Source organism: Athalia rosae, chromosome 8 (genome assembly GCF_917208135.1).
Source record: "Athalia rosae chromosome 8, iyAthRosa1.1, whole genome shotgun sequence".
NCBI classification, from domain to species: Eukaryota; Metazoa; Arthropoda; class Insecta; order Hymenoptera; family Athaliidae; genus Athalia; species Athalia rosae.
Genome location: NC_064033.1, coordinates 2957928 through 2964634, shown reverse-complemented (window position 1 = coordinate 2964634; position 6707 = coordinate 2957928).

Below are 6707 nucleotides of genomic sequence, written 5' to 3'. Positions count from 1 at the left end.
GGCGTTTTCGGCAAACTTCTTCTCAAATCGGAATCCACAAAAAAATCGATCGCATGAACAAAAAAAAAAAAAGAGGAAAGAAAAAATCGCTATTCGAGTAGATGCGAAATTGAAAGAGCGTCGTCGTACTAATCATCGAAGCGCGATAAGGTCTGTTACCTGGTTCCCCGTGACTCCGGCGGTGTCGATCGCGTAATACAACCTAGCGTTTACAACGTGAGTAGAGGTGGTGGTTACAGAGATATCGGTAGGTAGGAAATGTTGCCTCGACGATATTCGCGTTTATCTTCGCGAAAGGCATCGGTTTCTACCGAACGAGCGGCGGCGTCGTCTCGATAGCGAAGTAGGTGTGAAAACATGTCCGAGAGTCCCCCGTGCTAATCCCGTACAGTCAAAGTTCCCCTCCGAACCCGATTCCCCCGGCTTCGCCAACGTTCGATGATCAATTTTCCTCCCGCACGGGATCGTAGGTCGGAATCGTCGGAGGAATAGCCACGCGCGTGTGTTCAACCGCGTCGGCGACTGTCCCGCCAACGTTTCGTAGGGCCGAAATTCCAAATTGATACATCGATTAGCGCGGCTTCGGAGTCGGTTAACAGAAAATCTGAACTTAGGATTAAGTTTCCATCGCGCGAACAGGATTTGTTCAACTAATTGACAGCCCGGTCTCGACCGAGATACGTCCGTAGTCACGAACCGCCGCGATTTATACCTACATTAGAATTGTATATACGGAGATTTCAAGACCGTCTGACAGCACCGCGTGCACCAGTGCTTCGCATGAATCGCGAGGCTCTCCACGGTTTTTTTTTACGTACGTACACCTGGTCGCGTCGCGGAGCGAGATTTTCGTTCGATTTCTTTATTTATTTATTTATTTTTTTTTCTCTTCTACTATCGAACTGTCAAGGATTTTGGAGGACGCGGTGCAATCGTGAAGGTGAAACGGTCGTCGATTATAACCCATTAAAGGGGTAAAATTAACGCTGTTTTACGTAATCGTATACGGATCTGAAAATCGATGAACGTTCTTCAACAGGTTTTTATCTCGGATCAGCGAATCGACTTCCTCGATGTTCTCCGGGTTGGTTGTACGGTACCTTATACCATACTCCTCGCACAATAAGGCCGGTGGATATCGTGGGAGGCGTTGTATTGCTGCACGGCGGTAACCTTCTTCTCTGCGTTCTTTTTCTTATCCTCGTTACATTAGACGATATTACGCTCTCTTTCTTCGCTGAAAAAAAAAAGAGACTAGAACTAAAATTGTTCTGAATTGTTTTTTTTTTTCTCTCAATCTTTATCTCCGTACCGTTTCGGAGAGGGAGAGAAAATTCGCAGGACGAGGAGAGGACGTGTTCCGACGCGAACCGCGACCTCCTTCCTTCGACGTTGCGTAACCAGACCCAACCCAACTACGTTACTGTTTTTTAAATTTTATTTTACACCACCTACGTAAACGAGCGTCGACGGATCCTAGATCCTCTAAATCGTTTCGTAAAGAAACAAAGAAAAGTCGATGATCCGACGCTATTTTTTCTCTTTTTATTTTTTGCTCTCTCTTCTCAAATTAGCATTTCGATTTTCGCTCTTTTTTCGGACGTCGGAGAAAAAAAAAAAAAAAAAAACTGCTCGATCCCATCGAAATCTCGGACGGTTCGCGACCCCGGCTTCCAACTACGGTTCCCGAAGCAGCTTACGCAATATCACGTGGTCGTCGAATTGTTTCGTATTCTAATTAACGGAGGTCCGCGTTATTATCCGTCAACTGTCCGACGCGAGACACACGTACCGCTGCGAGTTGAGGAGAGAATTCTTTTATTTATTTTTTTTTTTCATCGGTTCATTTTCTTCTTTTTTTTTCTTCTCCGCTCGTGACACGAGCAGCTTCGATCGTTATAAGATCGGAGTCACGAGTCGGCCTGTCAATTCGTTATTGACAGATTCTTTCAAAACATTGTAACACCGATCGCCGTTAACAGTCGTGTTACAGGTCCCAACGTACGCTCAGATTGTACCCGGTACGCGTGGACGTGGCGGGATTTTAACGTACGTACGTACATACGTACACTGTAACATCGCCGCATCGTAGGTACGAACGTTACGCTAACGCGCCTGTAACGATGTATCGGTAATAGCGCTTTGGTTTTATCGGCCGGTTTTCTAATAGCATTAAAAAACGTTCACGTACGTGTACGTATGGTATAGTATAGTATAGTGTACAGACGCATGGTTTGATGGATGACGCTTTGCCACGCATGATATTTTCACGCTCGGCGTCGCCGCCGGTGCACGGCGAGTCTTATGTTAATCGGACGGCTAATCGAAGAACTTATTTATTCATACCTTAAGTGGCAGCGAGATAACGCGCCTCCGCTCAATATCGCTCGGATCCTAATTGTCCCGATAAAGGTGCTCTCGCGCTATCGTCGCACCGAAACGAGAGCTGAATCCGAATCGAAAAGAAAAAAGAAAAAAAAAAGAAGAAAATGCGTTGACATAATCCGGAGGGGTGAATTAATCGGCGATAATCGCCAACGGCTTGACGAACCCGACAGCCTAATTCGAGCAATCGGATTAACCCCGTTCCGGAGCGAGAATCGACCTAAAGAGTACGCAAATTTGCTCGAATAATTAGCGCTCGTAAAACGGCAATTAGAATTCGGTCAATATTTGTTTCGCCAAGTTGCTAAATTCGGGGTCGCACGTTCGACGACTGTGTGCCTTTTCCGTCGAGTCGTTTCGCACCTGCGCGTCTCGTTTCGCTTCTAAAAGTTCAACAATATTCGAAACCCTCGTTGATACGTGGGTACGTAGCGAGGTTTTTTGCCTTGGGGGTTTCAGGTTGCAGAAATGTGTGACGTACGTTCTCGTATGCGTACGCGTTAGTTACGTACGTGGGCGCGTGAGAAAATTATTACACAGGTGGAAAATTATTTCGCTCGGCAACGATATGCGATATTCCGCGAAACTCGCGGTAGCTAAGCGACCAACTAACTAACTGAGGACTAAATTATAACGAGAACGTCCGTCGCCGCGTGCCCCGGCTACAGTCGAGACGGGAATTAAAACGATGCGAAAATATCATCCGAACGGACGCGGGAATTAATTGTGCTGAGTGGATTTCAGCTCGGCAATATGAGATGCGGATAGATTCGAGAACAGATAAGAAAATGTATTTCTTTCCTCTTCCGTCTTCCTTACCTCATTCTCCTCGTTCACCCAGAGTTCTGCATTACGCCGCTGCTGCTGTTGCACCGAAGTGCATGAGATTTTTTTATTATTTCTATTTTTTTTTACACCACCGCGTTCTAGGATCCTGTTACAAAACGAAAGGCTAAGCATTCCGACCAGGTTCACCGAGCAGCTGTCGTTTCGGAATATTTCACACACGTCGTCGAAGCGGTCGGAAAATTCGGACCGCCCCTATCCCGTGGATAGGATTTCGTCCCGATCGAGTTCGAAGACGTTCGAAATTCGGCAGATTCGTCGATGTCCTCGCGGTTCTCGTTTTGCTCGTCGTTCGCGCGACATCCGCGGATAATTTTGTCGTCCGGTGCGCCGTTCCTCGACGAAGGGTCGACGACCCTTTTCGAGAGTCGCCCTTCGCGTTTCGCCGAATCGGGTGATACGCGTCGGACGATTTTTTCTCAAATGAAATTCGGCGACGTCTCGAACGAAAAAAGGTACAGTTTTCTCGTCGCTGCACCGCGGGAGAGCGGAAGATGAGAAAAAAAAAAATAAGGGAGATAAAAATGATCCCGTATCGGTTGCGTAACAATGCAAGTCCGGTCCATCGGTCGGCTGGTTTATCGGACCGACAGACCTCCCCCCCGCCGACGTATGTCGCCTCGTTTCTTGCACCGACGTTCGCGCGTGTGCGTGATGAAAATTTCCTAAAAAAAGAATGGAAAAGAGTGAAGGAAAAAAAATGGCAATAAAAAAAAAAGAAACGTTCTCTGTTACATAGTCGTCGGTGAGAATATAGTGCTTCGCTACTACCACTACTACTACTACTGCTGTAGTCTCCGGGTATATCGTACGTGTTTGCATCACAGCGAGATAGATAGTTGGGTATTACAGGCGACTTCAGGGCTAGCTCTATTCTTATATAGCTACGGCGTGACACGGTTCTATGAAGTTTAATGCTCGATTACGGTGGATAGGTTGAGTCGCTTTTGTTGCGAAAGATTTATGCAGACTTTGAGAGACCCGGGAGATCGTTGCGCAGCCCGTGAACGTTTTCGACGTCGATATTTTTTTTTTTTTTGTTTGTTTCGAAGCTGTTCCACCTTCCTTTTTTCTTCGGTCTTCTCGTTCGTCACCTCCGTTCCCCTGTTCCTCGCGATCCTCCGGGAACTTCGTCGTAACCGCGCGCTGTATTTCCGGGCCCGTGAATCAAACGGACGCGCTTTTCTCGGACCCCCGCTCGCGCTCTCTCCGGACGCTCGAATGACCCTGCGTCGCGTCCTCGCATGTGCGTTTCGCGATTCCGTTTCCTCCAGATATTCATCGGGATTCGCTCCTCTCTTCCCTCCTTCTTTTCGGATCCATCCCTCCACCGAGTTAGCTATAATAATTCTCGGACGATCGCAATATCGTAGCAATAAAATATCCCGCTCGAATACTGCTGCGGAATCTTTCTTTTTTTTTTTTACCCTCTCTCTTCGCTTTTTTTCTGCACTCGACCGCTCTTCCGCCGTATATTACGTGTAATAATAAATTCAAAAACTGGTCACGTATGATACAGAGACGAAAAAGTAGAAAGATACATTTTATCGCGAAACCGGTACAAACGTACCCACGTTGCATTATGAATTTAGAAATTTTCCAAGAATCATTTTTTTCTCCTACTCTCATCACGCGCCAACACTTGAAAAAAAAGTTGAAAAAACGACGCGCCGGAAATTTCTAGATTCCCAGATCCAGATCCGGTAAAATCAACGACGAAATGATTCACGAAATTTTATCGAAATTGTGACGGAATTAAAAAAATAATTCATCGTCAAATTTGAATCGTTGGGCATTACGCCGCGGGATCTTGGGAAACGGGTGCGATTAGGATTGAAAAGAAATTTGCATAATTGTCGGATATCGCGACGATCTATAAAAGTCGGTGGAGATGATTTAGGTATAGCGTAATTTGTCATCGTTCGAATATCTCGTTGACGGCTAATCGTCGCTATAGTGTGTTACGCAACGTATAAAGTCGTCGAATAAATCAAGTGACTTTTTGTGGGACTTTTTTTTTTTTTCTTCGTCGTTGAGAAATAAACGGACGAAAATTTTCAACCGAGGTGTACAATCGTTATGCGTCGATGATTTTATCGGCCGAGTTGAAATAAACCGCGCGGTAACGACGAGTCGCGCGTACGATTTCCATGGGCGAAAAATTTCTTTGGGCAACCGGGACAATCGAACGTAACGTACTTTGATGTCGTGACAATGACGACAATCGCGATTATCGCCACTCCCATTATATTAGACGGGGCCGACACTCATATCGGACGTCGAATGTCGTATTCCGCGTTGCGACACCCGTACTCGAATAATATATATTTTACCTATTCACTCGCTCGGAACTCGACTCCGCCCCTATCGACTGGATATTCGTCAACGATCATCGCCCGGATTCCGTTTCATCATTTTTCTATTGTAAATTACGCGTATTTCGCGTTCCTTGGCTGTCGTTTTTTCGCAACCACGTACGGAAAGAAAAATCGGGACTCCTTTTAGTCCACCGCCGGAAAGGGCCCGAAAATCTACTCGCGATGGAATTTAAAATAATTCACGCAGCGCGAACGCGGGCCCCTCTTATCCGAGGTTTGATCGAATCTCGCGTCTCTGGTCTCACGCACCTCCTACGAGGGGTTCAAGGACGATAGCTACGTGACCTTTATTTCCAAGCTTCGGTCTCGCGAAACGCGGGAGCGAGAATTTTTCCCAAATAACGGACAAAAGATCGGTCAACTTAGCACTTTCGCGTTCTGCGCGTTTTATTTCTTCTCATTCTTTCGATTCCATGAGAACCGAAGCGACGGTTTCGTACACCCATTTCGATAATGATCCGTAACACCGGTGATCTAGCTGAGAGTATAGTTTATATATACTTTCTAAAACAGCGTGTCCGGCAGCAGCTACTCACGGATTCCTGCATCGGGTATTTCGATACCTTCGCAAAGGTTTGCAAAAAAAAAAAAAAAAAAAAACAACGAGAGAAGAAAGTTTTCATCGATCGTGAAAAAAATTCGCCGAGCGCGACGGGGGTCTGAATTTAATTCTATCGATTCGGATTCGTAGCCAGTTTTCGATATTCTAAGCCACGCCGCGAGTCGTGTGGAATATTATTATTTATTTTTCGCAAGGGAAGTTATTCTGAAAATGGAAACTTGACGACGCGTGGGTCGTCTAATGGCGTTAGTGGCGTATACGACCTACACCGAACCGAACATGCGAACGAGAAGCTGCGAGCCGTACGATACACGGGGAGTCCGGAGGCCACCCAGGCAGCCGAGAGGTCAAGATTTTATCGAATCCCGCCCTCCGCGCTGCTGTTGGTCAACCGTATTTATTGCGTACATTATTATGCGCCCATCGAGATCACCGTTACGATCGACCTAATTTAGGTGGTGGTAGAAAAACCCGCGATAGCGACGTTACGAGAACGTCGCGCGTCGTGTGCGCCACATTTTTTTCGCGGCAACGTT